We start from the raw sequence: 15,371 nt of genomic DNA, 5'->3' as shown, positions 1-15,371 counted from the left end.
TTTCTCGACAAACCCATCTTGCAAGGGGGGCTGTTTGGTGATACTGTCGAGCTGCAGTTCTCGACAGTAAAGAAGCAGACAGAGGATATCAAGATATCTCCTCCCGCCGCTACTCGGCCGCCCTCTGACCGTTGAGATCCCGTGCAGAGTCTGCTTCCCAGCAGCCCTGGTCCTCTTTGACGCCTTTTGGTTTCGGCGCCCCCCACTCAGGCGGCCCCCCGGAAGAAGACATCGAAGAGGAGACCACCACCCCATCATCAGCCGCAGCGGAAGCCAAAGCGGCCCTCATGGGAAGACCCCAGGGAGATCGAGAATACCTTCGGGCCGGACCCCAGCCATTCCTTCGCTGATTGGTCGATTCGGGACGGTTCCTGCCCCGTCCCAACAGCCCACTTCTAAGAGTTTTCTCTCTCTCTCTGGGTGTTTATCACAGCCGCTCTCACCCTCTACATGATGGTGTTCGGCAACTCGACGTTGCGTCACGGCGAGACCCAATGTTGAGGATAATCAGCAGCCTAAGCACTTTCAATCGACGGTGCGTTGTGCTACATCATCGTCTGGGTATTATCACAGCCGCTCTCACCCCCTCTACACAACGGTGTTTGGCAACTCAACGTTGAGGCAAGACCCAATGTTGAGGATAATCATCAGCCTATGCACTCTCAATCGATGGTGCGTTGTGCTACATCATCGCCAGGCAGGTAAAACAGCAGAACTGATCTCCTCTCTGGGGGCCCCCCCCACGGCGAGGGATCCACACTGCCAGCCATTGAACCACCCCCCAGGAGGTCGATGAAGCAGAACGTACCCCTAGCCTCCCTGTCTTGGTCCCTGGGAGCCTGACAAGAGCTTCCCAAACCGTCACGGTGACTACGGGATACGATCCGTCTCGGCTACGTGGTCCAACTCCCCAAATGCCCGCCCAAGTTTCGGGCATCCTCCAAACCTCAGGCAGAGGCAACGATGCTACCGTGCTTCGGGCCGAGGTCGCCACCCCTCTGGTGAGGAAGCAATCGTGCTCGTCCCTCTAGCCAAGATGTTCAACGGGTTTTACAGCCTGTACTTCATCGTCCCCAAAAAGGGGGTTGCTAGATCTGTGTACCCTGAACAGGCACCTACTCAAGCTGCCGTTCAGGATGCTCACGCAGAAGCGCATCCTGGCATCTATCAGATGTCAAGATTGGTTCATTGCAATCGACCTGAAGGACGCTTACTTTCATGTCTCGATTCTCCCTCGTCATCGCCCATTCCTACGGTTCGTTTTCGAGGGTCAGGCATATTAGTACAGAGTCCTCCCTTTCGGTCTGTCCCTGTCCCCACGAGTCTTCACGAAGATCTTGGAATCCGCCCTCACTCCCCTCACGGAGAGAGGTGTGCGGGTACTAAACTATCTCACGACTGGCTCATTTGACACACTCGCGAGATCTGTTATGTACACACAGGGACCTAGTGCTTCGGCACCTAGATCGATTGGGACCACAGGTCAACCGAGAAAAGAGCAAGCTCTCCCCTGTGCGGAGCATCCTCTTTCTTGGTATGGAACTTAACTCCATTACAGCGTGACTGACTACAGAGCGCGCTCAGTCAATGTTGAACTGCCTGGAATATTTCAAGCAGTCAGCGGGCCCCCTGAAACAAGAAGCTCCTGGGCACATGGCATCCTCGGCGGTGGTGATACCCCTTGGGTTGATGAACATGAGACCGCTCCAACACTGGCTACAGATTCGAGTTCCCTGGAGAGCGGGGTACACCGGCATCAGGCGGATGGTGATTACGCCTCTCTGCCGACGCACCCTAATGCCTTGGTCTTCAATGACCTTTCTACGCGGGGGTCCCTCTCGGGCAGGTCACGAGGCATGTCGCGGTGACGACAGCCGCCTCCTTGCAGGGTTAAGGTGCCGTGTGCAATGGGTACGCAGTGTCGGGGCGATGGACGGGCCTCCGCCTGTGCAGGCATATCAACTGCCTAGAGTTGTTGGATGTGCTACCCGCACTGAAGGGGCTACAACCTCTCGTGCAGGACAAGCACGTGATGGTCCGGTCGGACAGCACAACTGCCGTAGCGTATTCAACCGCCAGGGTGATGTTTGCTCGCGGCAGCTAACACGACTCGCCCGACGCCTCCTCCTGTGGAGTCCGCAGGTGAGCAGATCCCTGCGAGCCACACATATCCCAGGCGACCTGAACCAGACAGCCGATGCGCTCTCTCGTCAGTTGACGCCTCGCGGAGAGTGGCGACTCCACCCCCACGCAGTCCAGCTCATTGGGTACAGTTTGGGTGGGCTTAGGTTGTCCTGTTCGGCTCCCTGGACACCACCCATTGCCCGCTAGGGTACTCCCATCCGAGGGCCCCCTCGGCACGGATGATCTAGCGCACAGCTGGCCGTGGGACAAGCGGAAGTACGCCTTCCCCCCAGTGAGCCTCATTGCACAGACCCTGTGCAAGGTCAGGGAAGAGGAGCATCAAGTGTACTAGTTGCGCCATACTGGCTCAACCGGGCTTGGTTCTCGGAGCTAATGCTCTTGATGACAGCTCCCCCTGGCCGATTCCCCTGACGAAGGACCTGCTTTCCCAGGGGAAGGGCACGTTATGGCATCCCAGGCCAGACCTCTGGAACCTCCATGTCTGGCCCCTGGACGAGATGAGGAGATCCTGAGTGGCCTACCTCCTGTGGAGGTTAGGACCATCACTCAGGCTCAGGCTAGGAGATATGCCGATTGGTTCCCTCGGAGATATGCCGCTCTTTCTCACCTCACGATGAAGACGGCTCTCCGGATGGCGCTCAAGAGGGTAGTGGACCTACAAGCATTCTCCCTGTCCACAGATTGCCTAGAACTCGGGCCCGGTGATTCTCACGCTATCCTGGCTATGTACCCAAAGTTCCCACCACTCCCCCTACACCAGGTGGTGAATTTACAAGTGGTGACAACCCCATCCGTGTTGTGTCCAGTACGCTCATTGCGCCTCTGCTTGGACCGCACGCAGAGCCCCATGAGCTCTGAGCAGCTCTTTGTCTGTTTTGGAGATCAGCAGGGAGGGCTGTCTCAAACAGAGATTAGCGCACTGGATCATGGACGCCGTCACTACGGCGTACCTGTCCTAAGATCGCCCGGGCCCACTGGGTGAGAGCTCTCTCCACACGGAGTACAGCCTCCTCGTGGGCACTGGCTCGAGGCCCCTCTCTGGCAGACATATGCAGAGCTGCAGGTTGGGCTACACCCATCACCTTCGCGAGGTCCTACAGCCTCCGCGTAAAACCAGTATCAGCTCGAGTCTTGCAGGCATCAGGCAAGACTGGCGGCTGATAGGGTGTACGCCTATGACAGTAGCTTCTCCCCTTTCTCCTAAGCGGGTCAGCGTACTAAACTAGCCTCCCTTCTTCCCCCACTGGGTGAAGAACAGGCACTCCATCCATCACTAAGCAAGCACCTCCTGCGGGCAGGCTGGGCAGAGCAGCCCTGCCCCGTAGGCCGGGTACCAACTGAGTTATCCACAACATAGCTCTAACCGGACCTAGTGCTACCGGACGTTGTAACCCCCCAGCAGGGCGGTTCCGTCTGATGTATCCTCATGATTGGTTCCCACCTTGGTAACCCATGACCTTCCCTAGGTGGACTTCCACCTCGCGGTTAACTCCTTCAGTCCACACATTCTTCCCACGAGTTCTCCCCCATCGGTGAGACCATGTTGGTATCTCCACTAAATTCCTCCCTCCGGTAGGAAGTGGTCTCTGTAGCGCATCCCCCGCTTGAGGAAGTAGTGCTTACCCAGTGGCCTTACGGTACCACCTTTCAAGTAAAGCTCTGGGACCCCCTACCTACCCACTGGTAGGTTACAATTTCGCGGTAGCACTCACGGCTGACACGTCCAGGCCAGTCACCGTCGCTTCGCTAGAGATTGTGACAGGGTGCAATTGTGCACTAAAAGATCAGTACCATGTATACATATTTTTATTACTCCACTAGGGGACGCATATGCACTTTTTTTAGATTTGACCTCAACAGCGTTCCAAGTTCTTGACACTCCTGTTTTTATTCCTTAACTTTTGGATAGGTCTCTTAAAAAGCTCTCCTGTTAAAGTTGTATAAAACGTTACACATCAGAGAAATGTTTAACAAATGTCTAAACAGGAAAATTCAACATGTCCCAAGAGAGTATAGTTAGGCTACTTAATCTGCTTTATGGTTGTTTTCTGGTGTTATCAGATCAGATTTAATCAATCAGATTTTTGTGTCAGGCTTCAGTCAGTCTGAACAACATTCTTAGCAATGTTTCATTTCCTTTTGACTTTCTAAGTAGTTAAAGGGGTCATATGGCGTGAATACGTGTTTTTCTGTGTCTTTGGTGTGTTACAAGTTGCCCATGCATGTAGTAGACATGTAAAATTGCAAAAATTAAAGTGTCGTAATAAAAGATGCATTCTATCTAAAAGCGAATGCTCACCCAGACCTGCCTGACCACACCCCCACAAATCCACGTCAGTTCGTGGTATGATTTGACAAAGACCGCCCAATGTTTACGCAAGTAAGGTGGGCGTACCTGTCAGCACAATTGCTTTGGAACCTGTTGTTCCAAATATGGTAAGAGGCGTCACATTTCCGTCACACGCTTGCAGTATTCGACCAATCACTATGCACTGGTTAACTGGCCAATCATAGCACACCTCGCTTTACAGATCGATGAGCTTTGTCAAATATCTGCACGTTTCAGAGAGGCGGGACAAAGAGGAGCTACAAACATGCATGGTATGTGGAAAAAACAGCGTTTTTGAACCTTAAATCGTGTATACACAATGCATTACATCTAAAACAAAAGAAAATATTAGTTTTAGCCCTGTGATATGATCCCTTTAAAGGGGAACTCTGACCAAAAAGGAAAATTCTGCCATTAATTACTCACCCTCAAGTAGTTTAACATCTGTAGGACCTCCATTTTCCACAAAAATGCAAATTAAGGTAGTTTTGGAAGCTTTCTGACTCCTTAGATTGCAACGGAACCAACCAGTCAGAAAGCTTCCAAAACTACCTTAATTTGTGTTCTGGGGAAAAACGGAGGTCCTAGGGATGTTAAACTACTTGAGGGTGAGTAATTAATGGCGGAATTTTCTTTTTTGGTCGGAGTACCCCTTTAAAGATTGGGAATAGGTATTAAACGCAAACCCACCGATGCTTTATTATGCAGGGCACAAACTGGAACTGAAGCAAAAGAAAGTATGCAAAGGAAAAAAGACAAACTACATTACTAAGATACGAGAGAAAACAGGACAACAAGGAAAAACAAAGCACAACTAAATGTGCAGGGCATGAACTGATTGCAATCACAAGAGTCTAACTGCATAAACATTTCAATAACACTGAGTAAACAAATGCATTTTAATTGTATTTTAAAGATGGGAAGACATGAAATATCACAAAAATGCCGAGAAGGGAATTCCAGTATCTCAGTGCTGCCTATGAGCTGTGACACTGGAAGAGCTTTTACTTGAGGACAGTCTTAGTCATAAGAATTCTTGTGAGACTATGAATGGGCTTTAAAAAAGTTTTAAATTATATGAAAAACTGCTGGGAGCAACTGGAATGTGGGATTAGTATGTGCTTAACTTTTTTTGGAGTTGTGAATATATTGTATCGTGGCTAAATCACAGTCATTGTAGAGTTGTCACTATGATTCTTTTATTGGAATTTTGTTTAAAATCCATCAGGATATTCATCAATGAACATTTTGCTAACAAACTCTTGGATGCTACAAGAAAAAACCTTATCTCTACGTCACAAGCAAATAATCCAACAAACACCATCACCTGAAAAGCTCTCTAAAAAGAAGTCTGAGGTGGCCTGATAATGCTGGGTTGAGTTGGTTTCAGCGATATTCTGCTGTCAGATGCGACTCTGGTTTCTCCTTTAATGTATGTCCGTTTAGATAAAGTAATCCCCAAATCAATTTGCACAGTATGAGGTTCATTTGTGTACTTGTATTTTGCGTTTCTTTTCTGTTGTTTTCTATGAATACTTGTGTGACTGACATGCAGTAATAGTGATACTTGCTTTACCCAACACTATTATTAGTTATCAATCTGTTAACATTTCATTCATCACTGATCCGAATAATAGCCTCTTCTATTCAAGAATAGTATACACGGTTATTTTAATTTTATTGTTGTGGATTGCAGGCTATTTTGGATGTTTTCATGTTGATGTTTTCCAGACTAGGGCAGATTGCATTCAAAGAATCATTTTGTTGTGGAAGCTGACACATGAATACTGTTAGTGTTTGTCATTTTCAGTCCTTTAGGTATTTGAGAAGATTTAAACTGTTGTCCTCATTCCACATTCGGTGCCAAAAGAAGATAGCCAGTTTTGTGCAGTTTTGTGTTTTGTGGGATATATGGAACATAGTTAATCCAGAACTCTTTCCTTTAGCTCAATATGCCACCATTTAAACCAGGGCACCCTAACATGGAGGCCCACAAACCGTTTGAATACCACTGAAAAGTTTTATAGCACCGTCTTAAATATCTCAAGGCAAATAAGTCTTTCTTTACCAGTCAATTAGGCACTTTGTTCAAGTTTTTATTTGTTGCCTAATGGCCTTTAAGTGAACGGCTTATATTTGAAAGTTTTTCATCCCTTACGTAAAACTGGACCACTACCTGTTCTTTGCACAGCAATTATAATCAAACTGACACACTGTCCTCTTTGTTTTATAGCTCTAGTCTTGCTTGGCTCTTTGAGATCCTGCAAAATTGTATGATATTGACTCTATTGTTTACTCTATACTAAACATTATAGACACAAATTTTTATGTTAACGTAAAGGTAATTGCTAAGGAAAGGACACTGTTGGCCTATAAATGTTGATGTAGGCCTACATGATACCTTGAAATGTGTGACACACTCTGTCAGTTTAAATCTAGACTAAAGACGCATCTTTTTAATCTTGCGTACACTACACTTCCATAATATAAATCATCTGAGGGTTTAGGCTGAATTAGTTAGATCAACCGGAACCAGAAACACTTCCAAAAACAACTGATATACTTGTTGCATCAAAGAGTGCAGAACAGTACTCTACTCTCAGCCATTCTTGTCTCATTGTTCCAGGGTTACAACAGCGAGCAGGATGCAGTTCATGCCCCCATAACATATGAAAAGCTGCTCTTATATACGCCACTGGCTGGTGCGGTGGACATAAGTTCGAAGAGCACGTACTGGACACAGTAAGTGTAATCGTTCCTGCTCCGACGTCGTGAACGGCGGAGGGCAGAAGGCCTCAAGAACAACCGGATGCACGGTGGAGAACGGAACTTTAGTCAGATAACAGGTGAGGATGCAGAATAGCTTTGACCATCCCAGGGGCAAAAATTAAACAGGAGGGCAAGGTTGAGAGCGCCTGCAAATCTCCAATTCTCTTAAGAGAAGTGATTGCCATTAGAAAAACCATCTTAAGGGTCAGAAGCCTGACAGGTGCTGACTCCATAGGTTCGAAAGGGGCACCAACCAGGCACTTGAGCACTATAGCTAAGTCCCATGAAGGGACTGTCTGTCTAGAAGGAGGCCTCAGCCGCCTCACTCCACGAATAAAGCGGGCGACTAAAGGGTGTTTTCCCACAGAAACACCATCAATCAGGGCGTGGCAAGCCGAAATGGCGGCCACATAAACCCTGAGAGTACCGGGGCTTGTTACTGAGGACAGTTTCTCTTGCAGAAACTCCAACACTGAAACAATCTGGCAGTGAATTGGGTCTGCATGGTGTGCCATGCACCATCTGTCAAAAACGCTCCATCTAAGGGCATAGCTCCTTCTAGTGGAGGGAGCCCTAGCACTTAGAATAGTCTCTACTATGTCGGGCGGAAGCCCAGCACCTCTCAGCTGGTACCCTTCAGGGGCCAGACATGGAGATTCCAGAGCTCGGGACGGGGATGAAGTATTGTCCCGTGCCCTTGAGACAAGAGATCCCTCCTGATTTGGATCGCCCATGGCGAGTCGTCGAGGAGGGATACTAGGTCCAAGAACCAGACTCTGGTTGGCCAACGGGGAGCTACCAATAGGAGGCGAGACCCCTGTTGACGGACCTTCGCCAGGACTCCCAGGAGCAGAGCTATCGGAGGATATGTGTAAAGATGCAGTCTGGGCCATGTATGGGCCATCGCATCCAGACCCAGGGGAGCTGGATGAGTCAGAGAGAAGTAGAGGGGACATTGCGCTGTCTCCTGCGTAGCAAAGAGGTCCACCTCTGCTTTGTAAAATCTTTCCCAGATTTGTTTGACTATCTCGGGGAGGAGTTTCCACTCCCCGTTCGTCACAGCTTGTCTGGACAGCAAGTCTGCTCCCACATTCATGTGCCCCGGGATGTGAATCGCTCTGAGGGACAGGAATTTGCCCTCTGCCCAAGGCAAGATCTGCTGGGCCAGTTTGTTCAGGTGGCGCGACCGCAGACCGCCCTGGTGATTTATGCCCTGGTGACTACTGAAGTGTTGTCCACCCTCACTAGGACATGGTGGCCTCGTAACTCCCGGAGTAAGTATTTCAGGGCCTGAAATACAGCCATCATCTTGAGGCAATTGATGTGCCAATGGAGAAGTTGACCTCTCCAGACCCCCTGGACTGGACGACCATCTAAGACCGCGCCCCAGCCCGTGAGGGAAGCGTCTGTCGTTAGCATCTTGCGACGACAACATGGACCGAGAGTGGGACCTAAAGTCAGAAACCGAGGTCTGAACCACATAGAAAGGGTGCGAAGCCCCTGGCACGTCACCCTTATAGGCCTCTGGGGGTTGGCCCTCGGATGAAACCCCCTGGCTCTGAGCCACAACTGAAACGGTCTCATATGCAGGAGGCCCAGAGGTATCACTGTGGAAGCCGCCGCCATGAGACTTAGAACTCTTTGAAAGTGATGATTTGTCACTTTCTGGCCTAGCCTGATGCTCCTCAGGGTGCTCTGGACAGATTCGACACGTGCAGGAGACAGTTGTGCCTGCATCGCGGTCGAGTCCCATATTATCCCCAAATACGTTGTATTTTGTGTAGGGGAGAGAACACTCTTTGTGGCACTGAGTCTTAACCCGAGAGCTTTGAGATGAGCTAGGACGACATCCCGATGTCGAAGCGCTAGCTCCAGAGACTGAGCTAAAACCAGCCAGTCGTCTATGTAATTCAAAATGTGGATGCCGTGGAGTCGCAGAGGAGCCAGAGCTGCATCCATGCATTTCGTGTATGTGTGGGGTGACAAGGGCAAGGCCGAATGGAAGAACCCGATACTGGTAGGCTGGATACTCAGGAATTTCCTGTGTTGTGGCAGGATCTCTATATGAAAGTATGCATCTTTCAGATCGATCTTCACGAACCAGTCGTGCAACTGAATGTGAGACACAATCATCTTGATTGTCAACATTTTGAACTTGTGCGTCTTTAGGTAGCGGTTTAATCCGCGAAGATCTAGGATCGGACGCAATCCCCCATCCCTTTTGGGAACTAGAAAATACCGGCTGTAGTAGCCTGATTCTCTGTCTGGTAGTGGAACATGTTCTAAGGCCCCTTTGACCAGCAGAGCTTGTAATTCTTGTGCCAACAGATGCGCTCGCTCCGGTTGCACGGACGTGAAGACCACGCCACTGGAACGCGGAGAGTGATATGCAAAAAGAATCCTGTAGCCCTGGTCTACGGTTCTTTATACCCATGGAGAGAAACCTGGCAGTAGTTTCCACGCTGTCAATGTTGGCACTTCGTCTCGTTGGGGGATGCCAGATGTCTGGCATCCTGAAATATGGCAGGAGACAACCGAACATCTAGCATTCTTTTTGAACCCACTAATCCCCGAAACGCCGGTAGCGGCGGAGATTGCAAAGCGGCCCTGTGAGGGTGCCGAAGAGGAGCCTCTAATTTCTCTTGGAATTTTATGCACCCCTCCTCGGGGGGGGCACACCCCCACAGTCCCGGGCACACGTCTCGGGATCTCTTCTCAGAAGAGATGAAGTGCCTCAGGTCCGGCACTCCCGGGGCGGCCTGAGGGGCGCGGTGGGCCGCTCCCCTGCCTCTGCGAGGGGGGGTGCGACTCGCCACACTCTCCCTGTTGGCCTCGCACCTCAGGAAGACCGGACTCACCCGAGACTGTGTGCCTGGTCGGGACTGGGGAACTGGTCCGGAGTGGGTGGCCGACACTCCAGACGCTTGAGCACGGCGGGGGAGATACCTCACAAACGCCTCTTCGTGGCGTATCGCCTCCTGGAACATGGTGACCACGGTGTTGACCGCGTCACCAAACAGCCCAGAAGGCGAGATCGGGGCATCAAGGAGGAACGCCCGGTCCCTGTCCTTGATGCCCGTGAGGTTCAACCACAGATGTCTCTACGTGGTGACCAGTGCAGCCATAGAATGGCCGATGGCACGGCCCGTCTGCTTGGTAGCACGGAGAGACAAATCTGTGGCCCGGCGTAGCTCTGCAAACGCCGTTTCATCAATCACCTTGCCAGTGCTCACATCATCCAGCAGGACAGCCTGGTATGCCTGCAGAACCGCCATGGTGTACAGCGCAGCACCAGCCTGACCCACTGCCTGAAACGCCTTACCCACCAGCGCAGATGTTACTCTGCAAGGCTTGGTGGGGAGAGAAGGCTTTTTCAGGGACGACGCTGTCCCAGGGGAGAGATAGCTCGCGAGCGTCTCTTCCACACGGGGCACCGTCGTATACCCCTGTGGTTTCGCGCCAACGATAGTCAAATAAATTGACGTCGATGGCACAAACACACGGGAGGAATGTGGCTTTTGCCAAGAACGGGACAATTCGCCGTGTAAATCTTCAAAGAAGGGGAGGGCCCTACGCTGGGGCTCCTCCCCTCGGCCACCCAACAGGTATCTGTCATCTAACTTTGAGCCCTTGGGGGCCTCTTGTTCCTGTGGCCAGTCGAGCTTGAGATGGTCGACTGCATTCGTCACAGCGTTTTAGCGTCATGAGAGGAACGCCCAGAGGTGGCACTCTCCAACCCCGCTGAAACAAGGGATGCTTCGTCCTCTGCCCGATCCGAAGAGGTGCAGGGGCACGCTTTGGAAGCAGATGGTAGGACGTTGCGGTTCGGTGAGTGCACGGGGGAAGCAGACGGATCCGTCTCCTGTGCCTCGGTCAAATAGAACCGCGACCCCCGGGACGAGGGAGTGGCGGCTCGGCACTTTTTAAACTCAACTCAAGTTTATTTATATAGCGCTTTTTACAATTTTCATTGTTACAAAGCAGCTGTACATAAGACATATTGACTATATGCAAAACAATTAAAGTTGTACCTGCAAAAACAAGAAAAAAGACAGACATACACATACAAAACACTCCACACACACAATATGCACACGTACTAACACACATAGACATAGACACACACACACACACACACACACACACACACACACACGGACGCGCACGCACACACACATGTACACAGACAAGTAAGCACACACACACAGACACGCACACAGGCACACACACATGCTCAGTGAGAGCAGACATTTAAGATAAAGGAGAGAGAAGCACAGGTCAAATATAACAGACTATACATTCCTATATGCAATATTAATTAAGTAAAACTTTAAAATTCTAAAGCAGCCCCCCCGGCCAGGCAAATAGTGCAAAAAACAGTATGTAAACTATGGTGGCGAGGAACCCAAAACTCTAATCGAGAAAAAAAACCTCAGGAGAACCCAGGCCCAACCAGGGGATTCCAGTTCCCCTCTGGCAAAAGCTGCTGCCTCTGCACAAGCTCCAGAGAGCTTACACAACAAGGCTAAATAAAATAAATAAACTTACTAATAAAGTAAATTATAGTTTAAGATTATCATTAATAATCTAATAGCATTTGACATTTTGTGGTGAAGACGTGTCAGGTGACCGCGTCCTTCTTTATCCAGCTCTATCATCTCAGCTCTTGTCAGGTCGCCGCTTCCCATTCTCCGCTCTACCATCAGGTCAGGCAATGAACTGCACCCTGCTCGCTGTGGTTACCTTGGAACAATGAGACAAGACTGGCTGAGAGTAGAGTACTGTTCTGCACTCTTTGATGCAACAAGTACATCAGTTGTGTTTTTGGTTCCGGTTGATCTAACTAATGCAGCCTAAACCCTCAGAGTAGTGTATGCAAGATTAAAAAGATGCATCTTTAGTCTAGATTTAAACTGACAGTGTGTCTGCCTCCCGGACAGTGCAGGGAAGACTATTCCAAAGTTTCGGCGCTAGATAGGAAAAGGATCTACCACCTGCACTTGATTTTGAAATTCTAGGTATTACTAACTGACAGGACGCCTGAGAGCGTAATGCACGTGAAGGACTGTAATACAAAAGGAGTTCATTCAAGTACTGAGGAGCTAAACCATGTAGGGCTTTATAGGTAATAAGCAAGATCTTAAAGTTAATGCGATGCTTTATAGGTAACCAATGCAAGGTTGACAGAACCGGGCTAATATGTTCATACTTTTTTTACTTTCATACTTAAAGAAAAAAAGCCGAGCACGGAGAACACGGATGCCGAGGGCATCTCAGAGTTCGCACTCTCCCTCGAGCCCCAGGGCAGCATGGTCAGCCCCCAAGCACTCCGAGTTCGGAGAGAAACCTGTCACAAGGAGGCACACATCTCCGTTCTGAATTTGACATCACTTATTTATTTAACTCGTCTTAAATATAGGCTAAGTTACGGTAGTGCTTAGACACTTTATATATCAATATATATATATAAACTCTTTAGTTAAACTCTTCAGTTAAACTCTTTTTTTGTTGTTGTTGTTGTTGTTGTTGCACAAACGCAAGGCACATATGCACACACAAAGCGGTCCTTGAAGACAAAGAAACCTGATGACGCGTCCGTGTTCACGCGTATTTATAACTTTCAGGTGCTGGTGTAATTAGCCACGTCACCTGCCGAGGTTATTTAAAGCGAAAAAAAATTGGCGTGTTTGACACACGTGCTTCACAACCGGTCAGGCACGTGCAGAGGGGGGTTTGGGGACTTGAGCTCAGGCCCATTTTCTTCCTCTTGAGAAAGTGCCCCTTTTCTGGGATTTTTTTATAAATGGATATATGAATGTGCACGTGTATGTGTTTCTGTTTCTGTTTGCTCACGGCTTTCCTTGTCAAACAATTAGAAAATGTCAGTTCAGGTCAGGAAATGTTGAGAGTTCTGATGCCTTTCTCCCATCCGCGTCTCCACACGCACGCGCAGCACAGCTGTGTGTGTAGCACGTTTGGCACATCAGGCAGAGAGCCGCAGAAATGAAGCCCTCCCTAGCCCTAACCCTAACCCTTTCCAGTAGTGTTTGTCTTGTGTGGAGGTGAGTGGTGATGAACAGACTAGCTACATGTGCTTTCGAATTCACACCTAATTATCCAAAACACAAACTGCAAATATTGTTTTGCTAACATCCATCACTTATGAGCTAATGAGTAAGCTAAAGTTTCGCTAAGGCAGTATATCATTGGCATACATGCTAACTTGATGGAGAAACGACAGCTGAACACAGTCAAATTAATAACGTCATCAGAATCCAGAATCGCCTCATTGATATGTAAACCAGGCATTAATTAAAATGTGCTAACTTGCATACATTTGTCAGGCAATTCAGATGAACAGGATAAACAAAATAACTAAAGCATACCACCAGTTATTAGTTAATATGACTTACATCAAGAGTCTTTTCCCTTTGAAATGTTATATATGCAGATATATATGCCGCTTGTTTTGGATAATTTAGAAGAAATCTACAGAAGCAAACAGAGGAGGGTATAGAAGGCTTAAAACAAACAACTTTATGTGTATTTTGGAAATTTCTTTACATTAAGTGTCCTGCCTTAAACAATAACTTGATAAGTTTGATGTCAGACTCCTCATCTAATAACTATCCATTTTATATGTTGTGTATGCGCTGATAGATCTAAACCACCCTCTCTCAAATGTGAAACAAAGTTCTTGTCACCATTAGTGTGTGTGTGCGCGTGTGGTACAGTAAGTGTAATTATAGCAACAATAATAGTATTAATAATAATAATAATTAGTTAAGCTGCTGTATTTTTGTATTTTGTCAATCATTTTTTGCAGTGTGTTTTAATTATTTTTGCAGGTTTTTGTCCTGTAAAATAACAAATTAGCACCTACTGCCTTTTTCAGTTTAGTGTGAAGTTCATTGTTGGTGTCCCAATAACACCAAAATAATTAAAACAGTTTATTGGCTTGTCCAAAATAAATTATATTATATATATAAATTATTAGTGAAAATATGTCATTTTCCTTTGTGCATTCATTTATCCTAAATATAGGTTATACTTGAAACTTTAGCATATAACATACACATTGTGGCTTAATTTCCATTGTTGTTGCCTGTTCTTGTGATAAAATTTGTGAATTCTACAGAAGACCATTGTTGGTAAATGAAACAACATGAAACAATTGGGTGAGTGAGAGGGATTTATATAAATAGTTATTTTAATATATTTAACATTTTGTTTGGAAAAAAATAAAACAAATATGAGAAGTGCCCTTTTTTCCACTTGAGCCCCTGCCCCTCAAAATGTCTGTGCACGTCCCTGCAACCAGTCGAACAAAGACTGTTCTCCCGTAGCGTTTGAAACGCAGCATGGAGTATAGCTTTTGATACACTGAAAAAAAATTACGCTGAAGTTACTTAAAAATATAGTGCATCATTTTTGCGACCAATTTTTTAAGCCAGTTCTACATGAAATTTTAAGCAGCATTACCTTAAATTCTTTAGTAGGCATTGTTTAAATTTTTGAGTAACCCTAACCCTATTCCCAGCGAGGGATTTTGCATATTTTTTTCGGTTGGTGTGACTCACAATTTTAAGTTGTTTTTACTAACACATTTTTGTTATTTCTACCAAAAAAGTCTAGTTTACCCTCATGATCAAATGTAAGCTCATTTAGATGAATAATTTTATGTTCTTAACACCTAAAATACAGAAACAATGGACAGCTGTGAAATGTTAAAAGCTTTATTTTTTCACTGAATAATTTAAACATGAAACATACAGTAGTTCAGAAATGTAAATTTCATTGTACAACAAAAACAAATAAACGATACTAAACAACAGGCATTCTGACAACATTATAACAACACTAACCATCAACATGGCTAAGGCTAGTGGTTTTTAATATTTCTGGTGTTGTATGCATGAGTGTGTATGTGCATTTGATAACCGTGTAGAGTTATGTTATTTATATAATGTTTGTGTGTGGTCTTGTATGCTTGCATGTTACGTGTGGTGTTGAGCTGAATATGGAGATCTGGAGTATCTGGAGATCCCCCTCCGGTGATTACTGTGTGCTCTGCAAGGTTGATTAACTTCACCATTATTGTCCTGAAACAAAACAATATGATATTAAT

Source organism: Triplophysa rosa, linkage group LG25 (assembly GCF_024868665.1).
Source record: "Triplophysa rosa linkage group LG25, Trosa_1v2, whole genome shotgun sequence".
NCBI classification, from domain to species: Eukaryota; Metazoa; Chordata; class Actinopteri; order Cypriniformes; family Nemacheilidae; genus Triplophysa; species Triplophysa rosa.
The sequence above is the reverse complement of the archived record's forward strand: the minus strand, read 5'-3'. Positions refer to the sequence as shown.